The sequence below is a fragment of the Glycine max genome, chromosome 3, assembly GCF_000004515.6.
Source record: "Glycine max cultivar Williams 82 chromosome 3, Glycine_max_v4.0, whole genome shotgun sequence".
Classification (NCBI taxonomy): domain Eukaryota; kingdom Viridiplantae; phylum Streptophyta; class Magnoliopsida; order Fabales; family Fabaceae; genus Glycine; species Glycine max.
In genome coordinates this window covers 28,766,374-28,786,232 of record NC_016090.4, presented here as the reverse complement: position 1 = coordinate 28,786,232, position 19,859 = coordinate 28,766,374, and the positions used below count along the sequence as shown (strand labels likewise).

The following is a 19,859-nucleotide window of genomic DNA, read 5'->3' as shown; positions in this document are numbered from 1 at the left end:
TTTATTTCAAACAAAGTTGATTTTCTTATCATTGGTATTACATTATTAACTTATGTTTTATTTGACCATGCAGTATTTCAATGATGTTAGACCATTGGAAGCAGAGAGATTGAAGGCACTTTGCATCCAGTGGGCACAATATTATCTCAAAGTTAAAAATCAAACTTAGGATGTTAGGGAACTTATGATGTTAGGGAACTATGTAATTTTAGGTTCCTTAATTAGTTTACTAGCTTGCTTTACATTTTTTACAATTGATGTTTTATTTTAACATTGAATATTCTTTATTGATAGTTATTAATAAATTATTTATTCATAGTTATCAATTGATTTTTTACAATTGATAGTTTACTATCTAGCTTTATGCTAAAAACTGTTTGAAAGCAGAATACAAATGATATATGTTGTGTTGTGTGGTATGATTTGAAATTTACAGGTTAAATTTCGGATTTTTTTGTAAAAACAGAAAGTGTATTAAAAAAAATCCTAATAACAACATCAGTTATTTAAAAAAACCGATGCTAATATACACAAACAACATCGCTTATTTAAAAAAACTGATGTTGACGTATAAGTTAACATCGGTTTTTCGAAAACCAATGTTGTTTGTGTATATTAACATTGGTTCAATATAAAAACCAATGTTAATATCCAAAGCGTTAACATCGGTTTCTGTAAAAAAAAAAACCGATGTTAACTTATACGTTAACATCGGATTTTTGTTAAAAATTGATGTTAATATAAAAAATGTTAACATCAGTTTTCTACCAAAACGGATGTTAATGTATAAGTTAACATCGATTTTTTACTAAAACCAATGTTAACGTTTGGAATTTAACATCGGTTTGTATACAGAATCGATGTAAAAGTATAAGTTAAGATTGATTTTTATAGAAAACCGATGTTAATCTATAAGCTAACATCAGTTTTGTGTAAAAACCGATGTCAATTGTCAATATTCATACATTTTTTTCTGTGTAATTCTTATTATATAACATCGGTTATTTAAATAACCGATGTTGTCAATTTTACGTTAACATCGATTTTGAAAAACTGATGTTAACGATAATACTTTCAACATCGGTACTTTTAACATCAGTTAAAAACCGATGTAGTAAGTCACAAATAACCAATGTAAAAAGTATATTTTCTAATAGTGACTAATTAACTTTTTTTAATGAACACTAATCAACTTTTAATCTTTCATGTCAAATTCATGCGGTTCTAATATGACCCCCTTGATATGTTCAAATCCCCTTAGCTAGTTTTATGAAGGACAAAAATTGAAGAGTAAACAAGACAATTAGAGAATCATATATGATTGCAAGACCAAAATCTTATAGTTTGATGTCTATGCTATGGTTTATAAATCTTTCCAACAAAAGTTAAATCATTTTAAGCTTCTTTTTTCATACCTAAAGCAATAAAGCTTTATTTTAACAACATTTGATGACCTAAAGCTATATCATGGAGAAATAGTCACATAGAAAGAAGCATCATTTCATTGTCTGTAGATGTTACCTTATTTCTCTCAACTATCAACTTGAGCTCAAATAGAACATATTTCTTTAGTTGACCGAGAAAGTAGAGTTTGGAGAAAGAAGCTATGTGACCATTTGAATATGCCCACTTATTGGCAACTTCTTCATTTGGAACTACTACTGCAACTAACATTGATTTGAAGCTATTCCCATAAACCCATATCTAACGGTAAAACATACATAAAATGAATCACAAACTTACCATTACTTAGAGTCTATGTACTAAAAAGTGTACCAATTAACTGTGTTGAACTTGTAGAAATACTTACATCTTCAACTATAGGAGTGACCCCATAAACATTTTCTAGATGCTCAAGTGCTATATACTCTCCTTGGGAAAGTTTAACAAGATTCTTGTTCATGTCAATAATCTTAATAACACCATTAGGAAGCATTTCTCCTATGTCCCCTGAGGATACCAGGCAATGACACACAATCACATTAGACCATATAAAGATTCCTAAAAACAAATTCATTTTTTGGGGCAGGAAATGACAACTCAATTACCTGTGTGAAACCATCCATCTTTAATAGCTTCCTTTGTTAACTATAGATTTTTCAGGAAATGACAACTCAATTACCTGTGTGAAACCATCCATCTTTAATAGCTTCCTTTGTTAACTCTAGATTTTTGTGTGAAGATTATGTAGATGCAATTGTCTTTGGTGTTTTGATGATGATCATAATGATATGATAAAATTGATGCAAATGGGCTTTTCAAGATTACATTCAAGACAATACTTCAAGATTACAAGTCACAACATCAAGATGATCACTAGTATATTAGGAAGGGAATTCCTAATTGAATTAGCAAAAGGTTTGGCCAAGTAATTTAAATTAAAAAGTGTTTTACAAAGGTTTTACTCTCTGGTAATCGATTACCAGAGGATGTAATCGATTACCAGTGGCCAAATATATTTTATAACAGCTACTAAAATTTGAATTTGAAATTTTAGACTGTGTAATCGATTACACAATTCTGGTAATCGATTACCAGTAGTTAGTAAACGTTTTAATTCAAATTTTAAAAGTTGTAATCGATTACACAATTACTGTAATCGATTACCAAACAGGATTTTCAGAAAAATAATTCTAAGAGTCACAACTTTTCAAAGGCTTTATTCATGACCACCGATGGTCTATATATATGTGACTTAAACACGAATTTGCTCAGAGTTTTTCAGAACAACAAGTGTTTATCCTCTCAAAGAGCAAAAATCATTTTATCCTCTTAAGAATTCCTTGGCCAATTCAATTGCAATTCATAAAGGAATTATTTGAGCGCTCAATCTGTAAAATCTATCTCTTTCTAGAGAGATTCATTCTTCTTCTTCTTCTCATTCTCTAAGGGATTAAGAGACCGTGGGTCTCTTGTTGTAAAGGAATTCTAAACACAAAGGAAGGATTGTCCTTGTGTGTTTAGAACTTGTAAAAGGAATTTACAAGATAGTGGAACTCTCAAGCGGGTTGCTTGGGGACTGGACGTAGGCACAAGGGTGTGGCCGAACCAGTATAAATCTGAGTTTGCACTTTCTCTTCCCTTAATCTCCTTTGTTTATTATTGCTTTATATTCATATTCAAATTGTTTTATTTGAATTAATATTTAAGAAGTTCATTGTTAAGGGAATTTATAACTTGAAAAGAAAGTGAAATAGATTTCTAAATTGGGGAAGTAGTTTGGAATATCTTAATTCAACCCCCCCTTCTTAAGATATCTGAGGCCACTTGTCTAACAGATTAGTGAATACTAGATATTTTGAGCTATATAATAATTTATCGACTAATAACATATTTTTTAATCAAGTCTCTTTTCTTGGTTGAAACTTTTGTTAGTTTGAAAATAAGATTCACTAAATTAAGAATGAGTTTACATATTTAATGATACCCAAGTAAATTTCAAGTGTCTTGGAAGAATTCTTGCGTGTCACTACTTGTGCCTTTGTATGCCAAGGCTATGGTAACAAGAAATATAGTTATACTATAAGAAATATTAATAAAATTGTTTTTTCCAACACATTTGAAATTTACTTGGGTGTCATTACAAGGCTGCCCCACTAGATATTATTAGTTGAACATGACCCCCAAGCCCTAGCTTTGACCTAAAATGGAGGGGTAGGAGTTAGGATAGGAGTAGGTTGAAAATTTGGAGAAGGTTTTACCCATATGTAAAAGAAGTCTATTTTCAAGAAAGATAAAAATACAAGTTTTAGGTAAGAGATATTATACAACCTTTCTAAAGGCTAATAAATTGGTTAAACGTGATGCTTGTCTATGTTTGTATTGTTTTTTCATCCAACCAAGTTTGCTGCATTTAAAGAAAACTATGAATTAGCAAAACTGCCTCAGCCCAAAATCCATGATCTCAATAAATGAAAGTACTATTACTTTTACCAAAAAATGTTACAACTAAATATAGCATCATATAGAATTCCAACTTACTAGTTGTAGAGCATGCCAAAAACTATTCTCCTTACTGGATTGAGTTCTTCCACTGCTTTCTTGATCCCTGAAACAAATATTCTTATTCATTGAAACAAAGTATAAACAACACACTTAATAGTGCAATCAAGGATATGAGCCAAGGGTAGGAATGATAAATACACATCATCCACAATCATCTATGCAAATTCATAGTATTCTTGTGACTTTTGTTATGAGAAAAATGCATGGTATCATAACAATTTTCCAGTGTATCAAGCACTAGATTTACCTTGTCTTCAAATTGTTCCATGAAAAGATCCATTCCTCTTACTAAAGCCATTACGTTTTCATTCGTTAAAACAACACCTTTAGGGTCTCCACTTGTCCCACTAGTGTACATTATTGCGCAAATGTCATGAGCCTGAGGAGGAAAAGTACTTTTTGGGTATTCTTTTCCCTGAAAGAATAATAGTTAGTCCATTTTAACTAGATCAGACAGACAACTAACTACGAGGAATTACAGGAATAGCCTACAGAGAATAGTTTAAACACCATATATCCATATGAATTTTTTATTTTTATTTTTGTAAAGTTTGTGCCAACTTGGAATTACGTTTATTTCACAAAAGAGCAACTGATTCAATTAAAGAGGTTCAAATAGATAACACAACACCTTTACAAAAGAAAAAAGAAAAAAGTAACTCATTTATCCCGTGTGAACAATTTTCTAGAAAGTGCAGCATCTAACCTTCACAAAACAAACCAAATTCTACAATTGTATCATAAAAATAAAAAACGCGTTTGCAACTGAAGAAAACAAACCAAACAATTATACAAGATAGGAATTCCTTTAGTGCTAATAAGCATAGAGGTATGATTTATGCATTGGATGACCAATTCCCTACTTACTAACCAAGTGCAAGAAGTCATGCCACGAATATGGCTTAATTCGAATTGCAGTGGCTTTAGCTGTCTCTTCCTTTGTTAATGAAATGAAGCACACCATGGTTGTAACCCTAATCAATTTTAGTTTATCTCATTAAATTGTTTTGCTAGCTAGAGCACAAAAATATTGGAAATTAAACACATAAATTTACCTTTCAGCCGCTTTGAAGATTTACATTCAGGATTTAAAAGCTGCAAATGGTATAGGGACTCAGTAAGAGCCTATAAACTACTGCTCTGAATCTCTGATATAGAAAATCATCTGAAGCAGAATATTAACTTTTTTTTATAAAAAATTGATCTTTCTTCCTTACCTCTTTAACCTTCTTATCTTCAATGAACACAAAATCTACTTCTGCATGATCTATGATAAAATTTGCAGCACCAGGCCCCTGCATTTAAAACAGAAAAAAATGCCTTAATTAAAATTTGAATGTTGCTTTTTTTTATTTAGACTAGAAAAATAATTAAATAATTTCGCACTAATAAAGAGAATGAGCACCATATCTATTTACTAAGACATGTAAAATAAACAAAGTCTGAAGATTGGCTTTGGTTAGGATCATATGATTGGCATGCATCTTAATCACAGAACAATAAAGATGAGAGAGAGAAGTGGGCATACGTGAATTTATTTAACAAGTTGATCTCAGAGAAAACTTACCAAGGGTGTCATAGAAAGGCACACAAACAAAGCTTTGAGCGGAACAAGACTACACCAATATAAACATAATTATGAACTATGATATGATAGCATTATAGCAAGAAAGAACAATAGAGAAAATTTTGAGAACACAAGGGTTATAGAAGTGTCAAACCTCCATTGCCACAATCCATTCCGAGCAATTAGATCCATAAATTCCAATTTTAGTGCCCTGTTACAATTGATCATAATAAAAGCAAACATAACTATTTTTGGGACATAATAATGCTTTATATGACAGAACTTTAGGAAAAAAAAATAGTGAGACTACCTGAAAGAAAACAAGATGAATGATAAAGAGAAGAAGGGATGGACGGTTGAACCAGAACAGGTCATCTCTTGGCTCCACCACTGGTGCACCCTTGAATACTTCCCCTCTGTCTTCAATCCTAAGTCCCTTCTTTGTTATGATCATTTGTAGCTTGACACCCACTAATAAGATTGCCTAAGAAATTTACTTAGTTATTTCAGCCCTTAAATCAAGAAAGGAAATGTAAACCAACAAAAGCAGAAGAAAAATAAATAAATAACAGAATGAGTAGTTTGTGCTTCCAATTAACGGGATGAGTGGAAGCCAATAATGAGAATACCACCCTGTCCACATAGAACCAAAAGGTTAAACTACAAGTAGTAGGATAAACTAAAACTTCAAAATTTATATCTTTGTCCTCAAATAAACTTCTTAAGATAGTTGGTTCCATTAATGAACCTCCTTACTGGATTGAGTAGCAAAAGGATTTTGGATTGTTCAGTTCTCAAGCAACTCTTAAAGTCCTAAAGCCTCAATTTTTTTAAAGTTCAAAATTGAATTGTGTACAATGTGATGTTCTTACCTTGTTGTGGAGTAAGTTCACCCTTAGTTCTTAGATCGGGAGCATCTAAGGTGCTTTTGTCAGGTTGTTCTACAAGTACCACCTCACCTTCATAAACAGCTTGACGATCCTTAAAATTTCCAGTTCTTGTATCCAACACACATTGACATTTGTCATTTTCAACAATGACGACATGTTAACAAAAGAATGTAAGTTAGGGTTTGGGGAACAAAAATATTCAAAAATTAAAACCTTAACATCAACTTACATGGGTCTGATAAGTAAACAAGCTTCAGATCAATTGTCACGTATCATCAGGGCTATGAAAATAACAAAGTGATCATAATGACCTGCATAGTTGGCACATTGGACGCATAAAAAATAGTTATTCTATCCACGCAACTTACTATTGTGAATACAATGAATTTTTCAATGGATTTGGTGCAGATAAAATGAAATACCCAAATATAAATATTTATTGTAAAATAAATGCCAAAATTTGTACATAAGTGTTTTTAATGTTTACAGTAACCATCAAATTGACCATAGTGGTTTGTCCTATATCATCTAAAGCTTTCTACATCGGATGTTTTGAACTTTTACAAAATATGATGTGTTCGCTTCCCCACACAGTTCCTTTTTCTTAAGTTTACAAACACTTATATCAAAGGGAAAGTAATATACCGGCATGCGCACCGGGTCGCCAAGTATTTAAAATTAAAACGGAATGATCCGAGTATCAGACTCAGGGAACTTGCTTATTAGACAAAGTTTTATTCAGAAATAGGGCATTGTGTGAAAAACATTGATAATTTATAATATAAACAAAAGTAAACTAGATTCTATGTTAAAAAGCATCAAATGCAAGTACTTAAAAGTTGACAGTAATAGGTAAAATGCATTGGGTCTTTCTAACACACGAGTTGATGCATATGAAGATATTTCTCTAATTGATCATGTTCTTGTGTTCTATGCTGAAGCCTAAAGTACTAAACCTCGATCCCTCTAAGTTTAGATTAATTTAACCCAAGCTTCATGCTCAAATCCCTCTTGTTGGACTAGACTTAACTTAAACAGCATTATCATCACAGTATAATAAGAAAACTAAAACCCTGCAATCCATCCCTGGTAATGCAGTTATTTAGCCCTACTTCTATCAATTTCTAAGGCAACAGTACATTTTCCAAGGCTAAAGTCACCTAACAATACACATAAGTGGGTGATCAGACCAGGAGCATGTAGTAATTAAGCATTGAAAGAAGCATTGAACACACAAAACACAATTAATTAGATATGAAAAGTAATTACATTAACTGTTCATTAGAAATCCCCAACTAGGGTTTTTAGCCAGCCATACAAGGAACCCTAATACAAGTGAAGCAGAAAGTACAGAGGAATTGTTGCTTACATAGGAAAGGGGATCCCTCCTCCTCTTTTTGGCACCTCACAATCACTCAAACACTCTCTAATCTCTCAAAGTGATGAACCCTAGCTTCCTTGCTTAGCTACTGCCTCCAAAGCACTCTTTTCGAATTCTGTGCAAAAGTATGCAGCTATGGTAAAAGTGTTGTGTCCCTAATTCTGACAAATCAGGCTTTAAATAGGCTATGAAATCACGATGTCGCGCTTAGTGCGAGTAAGTGGATTTGGGCTTGGTGCCAGTCGTGCGCTGAGCCTGGCAAGAGACGAACGTCTCGCTTAGTGAGCTGATCGCGCACTTAGCTTGCGGCCTCGATTCTTGTGCTCTTCCAGATTCTCTCATCACGCTAAGCGCGTTGTAGCTGCACTTAGCGGTAGATGCACGCTGAGCCCACAGGTTCCGCTTAGCTCGATTGCTCCTTTTAGGACTTCAAGACTTTAGCCTCTTTTGACCTAAAATTGTACAAATTTTATCATTAATTCCAATTAAAGATACTCTAATGACATGTATCTAAACATATCAAGATTTATTTACAAATTCCTACAAAAGAACTGTAAATTGGGGAAACTATACATGTTTTGAAAAAAGTTTTTTATACAAAAGTTAGTCGTATAAGACGACTAATATGCTTCCCATTTCTTGCAAATTGTTGTTATTGTCTCCATGTCTAATGTCGTGCCATCAACAAACCACTACAAAATATGAAATATACAAATAATATGTGAGATACATGTAAAATGATTTAAAAGTTATACTGAGGTACTAATTTAAAGTTGTTGAAGCAAACATACCATGCTCCAATTATCCTTTAAACCCCCGCTTACTATGTTCCACATCCAATGCATCACATAATAGCCACACTCATAGCCTCCGCTTTGAACATGGCTCTACATTCAATATAAATCATAATTGAATTGAACAACTGTACTGAAGTTACTATGTAAACACCACGAGTCATAAATAAGCACAACATATAAATGACTAACCTTGACTTCAATCCACTTAGGAGTTCCTTGATCATTTTTAGCATCCACAATGTTCTTTACTATCTTCATTGCACTGGGGAGAAAAATAAAACATCAATGTATATATGACGATTAAAAATTGGTCATTCAAATATTATAATACATTAAATTAGTTAGAATATAAAACTTAACTTGTTAATTGTGACTTTGATATGAATATCAGGCTTCTTACATAATGAACATAACCAGATAACAACATTGTTCATTGGACATAGTACAAGCAGCTGCCAATGGGCCCTGAATTTTTAAAAAAATTAGCTACTTATAATTTAAACATTTTTTTACAAGAATTTGTATAAATACTACTTACTGGTTCAGGTAAGCTCCTAGGTACACCTGTTGTTGAGATTCCTTCACCCAAGTTTGTATGTAATGTTCACATTTAGCATGTCTATCCTTTGCATGGTGTATCGACTGAGGCTCAAGGAATCCATTCACCGAACCATGACCCAAACTGGAGCTCCACTTCTCCATAAACCTATGTTCAACAGTGAAATGAAAATTGATTGTGTTGTATATCATAACAAATATTAGTTATTAATGAAGCATATGAAATTTACTTACATCATCCATAATTGTAGTATAGCTATGTTCAAACATTTGTCGCCTGATATTATTTCATTTACATCAAAATATGTTAAGAAGAAAAGATGCATCTACATTTGGAATCCCAAATTTAGTGGCATCCCACATTAACTCAATAGGCTTCTCGTAAATGTCGTATAGGCTCCTAATCAACTAATGCAAGGGATCATCTTCAGAAATATTATTCGGCCTTTGAAGAGGTTCATCCAGTTTCTTTGGACTAATATGTGAGTCCTATTTGCATCATGTAAACAAAAATTAAAGTAATGTGAGTAACTAATTTATATCTATGTACAAAACTGTTAATACATGTATTGCAAATTAAAATTTACCTCCTGGGACACAAGTTTCACAAGATTTGTTGGCCATGCAATGAATGTTTGAAGGGCCTGCCTGACATATTGTATTTCTGATGTCGGGAATGGGACTTGGGCGTCATCGTCTAAAAATTTTTCAACACTGACCCTTACCACATCATCGGCATAAGCCACATTGTGAATGCTAGACCCCCCCCCCCCCTCATATATTTTCCCCAAGGCCACCAGGTGTGTACAATTTTTGTTGCACATATAACCCCATAGTCAGGATGACAGCAGTTTCAGCATTGCTCCCTTTTGTGCTAACACGTGCACATAATGCCTGTATATATGCCTCAATCAGGGGTGAGTACTATGATCCCATTTGGGAAAACTCAATTTTATGGCATCCTTCAACTCTTGTTTCAGTTTCTCCAGACTACGCTTATTTTCTTCTTCAATCTCATTCCGGACTTCTTCCTTGAGGTTTCCAATTATCTCATTCCTCCACTCTTACTTAAGGCTTCCAATTATGTCAGCCAACTGTTGCTGGGTGATTGATGTAGAGGAACTGCTAGAGCCACATGATGTCCTTCCATAATATCGACTGATTGTCATACCAGACGCCGCTACAAAAACACAACCTGGATGCTCCGGTCGTTCAATGGCAGTATTGAGTATGTCGTCACGACCATGGGGAACAAAACTGCCCTGCATCGTCTGCTCTTCTAATGAGTCATATAACAAGCACGACATATTCAACATCAAATGAGGTGATTATTATAAAACACAAAAATTAGATTCAAATTATATGTCAACCATGAACTCACAATTCTATCTGATATTTCTTGTGTTACCTGAGATGTCATTTACCCATATCGCTTTGTGCGAGCCATTTTCCACTTCACATCTCTTTCAATGGGAGATGGAGGGTCCTTAAGCAATGGTGTCTTCTCAGTTAGCATTGCCTCTTCTTTTCGTTTTTCTCTTTTTTCGTCTATTAGTTTTTTCTCAAGCAAATCATAACCCCCACGAGACAGTACGTGGGGGCAGTCATTGTTTTTCTGAATTTGTTGCACCTTTTTCCTTATTTCCTGTAATACACCTTATAGTATTTCCATGTAATTAAATGAAACAAAATCATATATTTCTATAAAGTATTTAAATTAAACTAACAAACATCTAACCCATCAGGTAGGGGTCTTACGACTCGCAGCAAATTCATCCCAAGTTTGTTGATCTATACCATATTTTATAGAAGGATCTTCTTTTTCTTCCTCGTCAATGTTAGCATAGACAAATTTAGTGGTTAGTGAAGACTTAAATTGCCTCCATCTAGTGGCCATCATGGGCATCACCTTTTTCTTGGCATTTGAGGCTTTTGGGATATCAAATTTGGTCTGCATAACATATTTAACAATTAACATTTAGTACCAGTCAACATTTTAAACTATTAATAACAAGAAATTAAATACATGTCACTGTTAAGTTTACTTACCAAAATGTCATCCCATACTAGGTCCTTCAGAGATTCCAACACATCTTTCCAATTTCTATGTACAATAGGAATCTTTTCTCTAGTTAGGACCCCTAAATAGCTGTGGAACTTCTATTTTTGTGGGCCTGATCCTCTTCCACTTGCAGGATCGACATTAACCGTTGGTCTAGGCTAATCTAAGGTTCTTAAAGTCAACCTTCTCAGTTGTGTGGATTGTCTAGTCTTTTTAGGCATAGCCTCCTAATGACCATCGGAATGCGGCGGGGACGTTGGAGGTGTTCCCATGACCCTGTGCAAATAAAACAAATTCATTAATGTCCATCGATTAAAATTAGCATATACGAAAGAAATTGTAAATATGCACATTACATAAATTGGTAACAAATAACATAATATGATAAACATTACATTGATACAATGCAGTTACGCAAGAATGTTCTCTCATAAACCTTCATCGTGATCATTACGAATCGCATGTACATCATCGACCTCGTCATGCTGAATTATGCAAGGCATTTTTGTGAAAAAAGCAGGCGTATCACAAATGTCAAGTATGGAATCATGATTCTAGTCCCTACTACCAATTGGTCTTCTTTGTAGAACCACCGATAATCTTGAATCACACGGATCTTGGACATAAAACACCTGTCTTGCTTGTTTTGCCATAATGAAAGGTTCATCCTTGTAGGCCACCTTATTAAGGTCTGCTAAAGTAAATCCCATTTGATCTCGATGAACACCTGTATTTCCATTAACCCACTGACATTTAAATACAACCACTCTAAATTGGTTATAATCAAGCTCCTAAATTTCTTCAATGACTCCAAAGTAAGGCATTGAGGTTTGAATTGGGTTGTTATCTGATGCACTAGAAAAGTGTTCAGAATTAGCCTCAAGAGTCACCCCACTATTCTGCACACTACTTTTATCATCTTGTAACTTTGTATAGAAAGAATAATTGTTGATATCATATCCCTTCCAAGTGGGGACATTTAGATTTGGACCAACAACCAACAATCTTAATGTTTTAGAGGCATTGTCATCACTGAAGATTGTTTCTTTAAACCAGTTTATGAAGGTTCTATTATTCTCTTGCAGCACTTTCATCATGTTCATTTTTGGGTGAATAGATGTCAAATATTCTTTGTGAGTATGTATGTAGGGAATGACCTCCTGTGTGTTATTTAAGATATACAGATGCGCTTGTGATACTTCATGTTGAGTCATTGTTACAACATTGTAACCTCGTAAAAAAACTAGATACATCTTCTTGTACTCTTCAACTGGATACATCCACTGTAAAAAAATCGGACCACACAACCGAATCTCCCCTACAAGATGAACAATTAAGTGAACCATTACATCAAAAAATGATGGAGGAAAATACATCTCCAACTGACAAAGGACAATGGTAGCCTCATTCTCCAAATCATCCAATTGTCAAGGGTCAATGACTTTGCTACAGATAACATTAAACTGAAAGCACAAACAGGTTATTGCAACCCTAAATTTGTCAGGCAAGATTCTGCGAATTGCTATAGGCAATAGTTGTTGCATTAAGACGACAATCATGAGACTTCAAGCCAACCAACTTGAGATTGTTGAGGGCTACAAGGCTCTTGATGTTTGAAGAGTATCCTTGTGGCACTTTTACATTTCGCAGACATTGACAAAAACTTCTCTTCTCTGCTGTTGACATGTGTGGCATGCTAAGGGCAGATATGTTCGACGACCTTATGATATCGGATGCAACTGCTCTCATATTCCCATGTCAACCAGGTTTTGACGACTTTTCAAACCATCATTTGTCTTGCCTTTAATGTTAAGAAGGGTACCAATTAAACTATCACATACATTTTTCTTGACATGCATAACGTCTATACAATGACGCACATGTAGATCAAACTAGTATGGAAGATCAAAGAATATATACCTTTTCTTCCATATGTTCGTCTCAGATGATGTCTTCTTTTGGGTCTTACCAAGTATAGTTATGATGTCCTTCACCTGATCATAAACTTCATTTCCAGCTAATGGCTGCGACACACTTTCATTCTCCTAACTTCCATTAAAAGCTTTCTTCAATTGTCGATACGGGCGAAAAGGTTTCAAAAACCTTTGGTGTCTGGTATACACTGTCTTTTTTCCATGTTTCAGTTGGATGAAGCTCGTTTTTCTCTCACAGATAGGACATGCATGATATTCTTTGACACTATATCCACTTAAATTTCCATATGCTAGAAAGTCATTAACAGTACACAACATCATTGAGCGTAACCTGAATGTCTCCTACAAATGCCCATCCCACACATGACCCCCGTCTTCCCACAATTTTCTTAAGTCTTCAATCAACGGAGTGAGATACACATCAATATCATTCTCTGGCTGCCTTGGACCCGCTATCATCATACATAGGATAATGTATTTTTGCTTCATGCACAACGAAGGAGGGAGGTTGTAAATCATCAGCAAAACAGGCCATGAATTGTGGTTTGTGCTTAAGTTTCCAAAAGGATTCATTTCGTCCGAAGCAAGACCAAGCCTTAGGTTTCTTGCCTCATCTCCAAAATATGGATACAAACGATCAATTGTCTTCCATTGTGGAGAATCGGTCAGATGTCGGAGCAATCCATCAATTTTTTCTGCCATCTGCATGCCATGTAAGGTTTTTTGCATCATGTGCATTAGTGAACAATCGCTTAAACCTTGGTATTATTGGAAGATATCAGCAAACCTTTGTTGGACGACTATTGTTTTTGCTTGCATCATCACCGAATTTGTCATGCTGCACTTTGTATCATGATACCCCACAAGTGGGGCACTTACGCATTTCTGTAAACTAATTTCTATACTATATGCAATCTCTAGGGCATGCATGGATCTTCAAGTACTCCATTCCCATAGGACATAAAATCTTTTTTGCCTTGTAGTGATTTTTCGACAATGTGTTATGTTTATGAAGCATGTTCTTCAATAACACCAGTAATTCACTGAAGCTTTTATCACTCCACCCAAATCTTGCCTTCAAGTTAACTAAAGCTAACACCGCTGACAACCTTGTGAAACTTGTGCACCCCGAATACAATGGTGTCTTCGTATCACTTTCTATGTTGTCATACAAAGGTGCATGTGCTTGTTCGAAACTGTCTTGTCCAAGATCACGAATCATGTCTTCTATACGATCTTCTGTGTCTTCATCAACCGGCTTAGTGCGAGAAACAATTGGCATGTCTAGCAATTCCCCATGCTATATCCATTTTGTGTAATTCTGAATGGTGTCGTGACATATAAGATGTGATCTTATTTCATTTACTGACTGTCGTCTCCCATTCACACATTTAACACATGGACAATAAAAATTTCCCCCCAAACTTGCAGCATTACGTTCTGTAAACTGTAGGAATTGTTCAACCCCATTCTCATACTCGTCTGAAATGTGTGATGCTTTCATCCAACTTCGATCCATGTTTCATCTTTACTATTCAAAATCATTAAGTTATCTTTCATGCATGCTAAACTCACTTTTTCATTAAAGGTGTAGTCCTATCCCATTCAGGAAGACATTTTTATAGTTGATTAAAACGTATAGGTAAAATCTCTCTTTTGTTTGATTTGACGAAATTTTGATAACATTTCACATTGGTCTTCAGGTACACAAGATGAAAGCGGTGACATGGTGCATAATCACTGCAGTCAAGTATGCACCTGAAGAACAATGTCAAATGCAGTATACCGAAATTTCTTCTGTGACACCCTCTACCCCAACATATATCTAAATAAATAAAATATATAAATATATCGGTAAACAAATTCACGTGGGTAAAAGGTTTACATTCACTTCACTATTATCAATTAAAACTTATTAAAAACATATTCGGCTCAAAATAAGGCCGTCAAAATTTACAAAAATATTTTGTTAAATCAGTGAGGTAAAATAAAATAGACTAACATCATGCAATTAATATAAAAACTTATGCCCCAATGTCACTTCCTATCAGAGCATTGTGTCACGACGTCCTTCAGTACAAGGTTCCTTAAAGCAATTCACCTAGTCATCTGCTCTCAAGAAACACAAAGTTCAACATCATCACAAGATCCAAACACAAACAACACATGGGGAGTGAGTTATCACATTCCTAACTAATATAGAAGCAAGACAACTAGATATACATATCACATAAACAAAATAAAACTTACTTAAACATAACTCACGTAATTCCACCACTTTGTCATTCAAAATTCACTTTTCAATCATCAATTCATATTACACAAGAATCACACACTCCGATCAAGACATAATAACACATCAATTTCATAATAAACAATTAGCAAGTGTATGCAACAGTTATGCTAAGACTCAAGCCTATATGCAATGTGGTACCATGTTAGTGAAAAACCACCCTGGGGCGCTTAGGAGTACATAACAAGACACACCACACAATGGGTATGTCAGGTCACTCTCAGTAAGTAAAATCATAGGGAGACCAGTCATGACCATGCTATTTTGCGAGAAGGCTCCAACCATGTGGGATTGGCACAGGAGCACTCAAACTAGGTGACCCCCAAGGCCTACACTCCGAAGAGTCCGTCAGGGCCTCTTCTTCCTGATTCAGGTTCAACCCCTAAAATAATTTTTTTTGCATGCAAACACTACTCATGAATTATACAATACCCATCACTGCACACTCGTGTTTTAAATACGTTTAACACAATTACGCTACAATTTAACACTGGTTCCTAAATAGGAAACCTACACTTTCTCCTTAACACTAGTTCCTAAATAGAAAACCTACACTTTCTCTTTAACACTGCGCATCAACACTTTTCTCAAGATAACACTAGTCAGGTTATTGTACAATTCACAGCTTACAACACAAGTAATGTCACATCAAGTGTTAACCACACACTTATTCACAATCAAACCTCATTCACAATTTCACATCTCATAATGTCACAATCCACTATCACATGTTTACACGTGTCTCACAAATTAACACATGTTCAACTTTGCACTTACACTCAATCTCAATAACAATACTATAAACTCAAAGAAACATGTTGTTTCACAATTCATCACATATTTCATTTATAAACACTGCTCATGAATTATACAATACCCACAATCTCAAACTCGTGTTTCAAACACATTTAACACATTGCGCTACAATTTAACATTGGTTCCTAAATAGCAAACCTACACTTTCTCTTTAAAATTGCACATCAACACTTTTCTCAATATCAACACTGGTCAGGTTATTGTATAATTCATAGCTCACAACTCAATACACACATCTCAATACACATGTATCTCAAATCTAACCATGATATTCTCAAACTCCAACATTTAAATAATTTTTGGAATCACACTATAACAACACTACAATATTATTTACATAAAATATTAATATAAATAAATATATAGCTAAATCTATATATATATAAAATTAGCAACATACATCATATTGGATCATGAATTTCAGAGTAAGCTTTCAATGTACCATTTCTAAATGATTATATGAACATTTTCCCATATATATAAGTTTACATGAATTCATATATATTATCTAAGAATACAACACACAACCTACTAGAAATCTTTGGTCAATTTCAAATATAATATTAATTTTAAACTATAAAAAAACCTAAAAAGCATGAAAAAGGGAAAATACAAAATCAATATCTCACTCCCTCTTACGCTAAATCTCTACTTACTTAATTTCATCAATTCACGCTAATTAGAGAAAGGTTCAATTTGTAGGGTTCACACTCAACAAAAGAACACATCAATTTCATAGCAATTTCTCATTGGGACATCAACTGTTTTATCAAACGTATATAATTATAAGGATAGAATCAAAAATTACAGAAACACCCCAAAATTCATTCCAATTGATACTCTAAGGATCCCAACACATGTTCTCACTAATCCCCAATTGTGAATAACTCATCCCTTAACTCGATATAGTTGCTCAAGCATTCTCTATTATCAATTGTGGCATTTCTGGTGCTCTCTAGAGCTCCTCTTCCGATTGCTCTGTTACGGTTCCCAAACGTTAGAGAGAAGAATAAAGGATTGAAGCCTCCATTCCATGGTCCTACGTGCGATGCATCTTTCTCGCTTTAAAGAAATAATTTTGAAAATCCCAACGGTTAAGGTGTGTGGAATTGAATCTCAAACCCCACATCAAAATTTCACAACAATCCAACGGTTAACAAGTTTGGGATTATAGTTTTACCGAGACAGCTCCGGGTTTCTGCGGGAATGGAAAGTTACAATGCAAAGGGTAATTCTCTCAGCTCCGACAGGTTTTCATAATTGCCATCGGTGAAAAGGCTCAGAATTGAGTTCCAAACCTGGTGCTTAAATTTCACGACGATCCAATGCTGAATGAGTCCGAGATCGTCATTTTGCTGATAAAGATTTGGTGGTATGTGGAAAAAAGAGAGGGTTCTGGGAGGAGAGAAAGGAAAAACGAAATTGAGAGAAAGAAGAGGTATCGTCTGTGTGAAAACTGACCTAACACGTTCTATTTATAGCTAGGGTAAATACAACTTATTATTTACTCTATTTATTTATTTATATTATTTTATAAAAACAAACTCTATTTTATTCCCTAACAAATGAATAAATAAAATATCTTTTCTTTTTTTTCCTTGAAACCATTATTTTAATAGATTTATTTCTCCTTATTTATTTAATTATAAAAACCTTATCATTTTTCTTAACTCTTTATTTATAAATAACAATCCTTTTTAAATTAGTTTACAAAAAAAATGAGATGTTACATCTTCAAATCATGCAAAAGATAATTTACCTCTATGTATGAATCAACGGTAAAAAAATGTCCTCTCAAGCTATCCAAATAGACAATTCAAGACTCAATACATCGATTAATCCAAACTATCCGTATTAATTAGTGTATTGAATCTCAAACGGGAAACTAAGGTTCACTCATAATGCACGTAACTAGTAACATCAAAGAATACTGATATATCAACAAGCATGTAATAAGCACAGTAGTTTCAGAAAATAGATACATACCTCGAAAGATGATGACTAAGAACCACAACGAGTGCGGGGAAGTAGTAAAATGGTACACAAAAATATGTAGTTCTAAAGAGGAGATATAATTTGTAGCATGAATGGGGGAAAGAATCAAAACAAGAAGTAAAACAATACAAAGGTAGGCACAACTTAAGCTATCAAGGCGTATTCAAATCATTGAAAAGCATGCAAGCCAACTATGTTGACAAATTTATATCCAAAGGTCAGCTTAGTAAGATTCTTTGATTTCTGTCTAAAATTCAACTCTACAAAGTAGGCATCAAATTTTGTTAGTCCTCAAGTAAACCAAATGTATGTAAATTTTGGTGACCTTAACAAATTAAAGATGACAAATTTTCATTCCAATTATAAAGGGAAACCAAATGTATGTAATTTTTTTTAGGATATATTAGTCACAGCACAAGGGATATCACATACCCTCTTTTTATCAAGGAGTAAACACAAAACTTGCTAATTTATTACGGACCTAAAACATATTTTAGCCTTTTTTTTAAGATATATATCACAGCACAACGAATATCTCATACAGTCTTGACACTTGGAAATTTTATTTTGTAACTATTTTAGATTTGATGTAAACAGGAAATCTAGGCAATTTGCCTCTTATCATAGTTGCATTAGTCTATAAAGAAAACACTAGCCCTTTTGGAATTGTGGATGTTTGTAATAAAAAAGGGATGGCATATGCCTCTTTGTCCATGGCAGTAAGATGATCTAACCTAGCACATTGGTTATTGACTATGTTCATCATATAGAAAACCTAACAGCTATGAATTAAGATTTTCCAATTTCTATTTTTGGTTTACCAGGTAGGACACATCTGCATTTGGACTTTCATGTACAACATTATCTACGTATATTTATGACATGCCGCATTTTTAATGTCAACAAGGTTGATGATTCCAAAGTAGGTCCAGTGTGAGCAATTGAAACAGATGTTCAAAACCATTCAGCTGGACCACTGGTTATTTTAGAGGATGTTTCACAGACCAACGACCATGTGAGTCAATTTGGAAGTGAAAATACATTGCCTGGTGGAAGAGATATGATGAGTCTGTGTTCTTGATACCGCTTTTGCGCATTCGCTTGCATTTGATCCCCTTCATAGTTATATTTTTTCTAGTCAATAAGCTGGGTAAGGGGGGAAAAATGAAGCGCCTTGATTAAGTTTTCCTTTAAGTTGGATTAGTTTAAGAGGAATAGGCTACACTAAAATGAGTCCACAGTGCATTTTAAGATTTGAACACACACGACTTGCATGACAAATAGCTCCATCAACCAAGTTATGTTAAGGTGGAATTGTTGAACAAGTTTTAAACAAAGAGAAATACAATTGAAAATGGAACTACATAGCATCAAGGACATGCCACCATGTTTTGAAATTGACAGGTAACATAATCCCAAAGCAAGAACTAACTTGAGACTTAGTAAGATAATGTCATATGTTTATTAAAACATCAATCTTTCCAGTAGACATTTGGCTGCAGAGTATGAACACTACTAGAATATATAGATTTAACATCACACGATTAACATCGATTTTTCA

At 34.1% G+C, this 19,859-nt stretch overlaps 1 pseudogene; it reads right to left on the bottom strand.

Moving 5' to 3' along the window:
- Positions 1-1,195: 1,195 nt before the first annotated feature.
- On the bottom strand, positions 1,196-10,505 carry LOC113001204 (long chain acyl-CoA synthetase 1-like; annotated as a pseudogene).
- Positions 10,506-19,859: the final 9,354 nt, after the last annotated feature.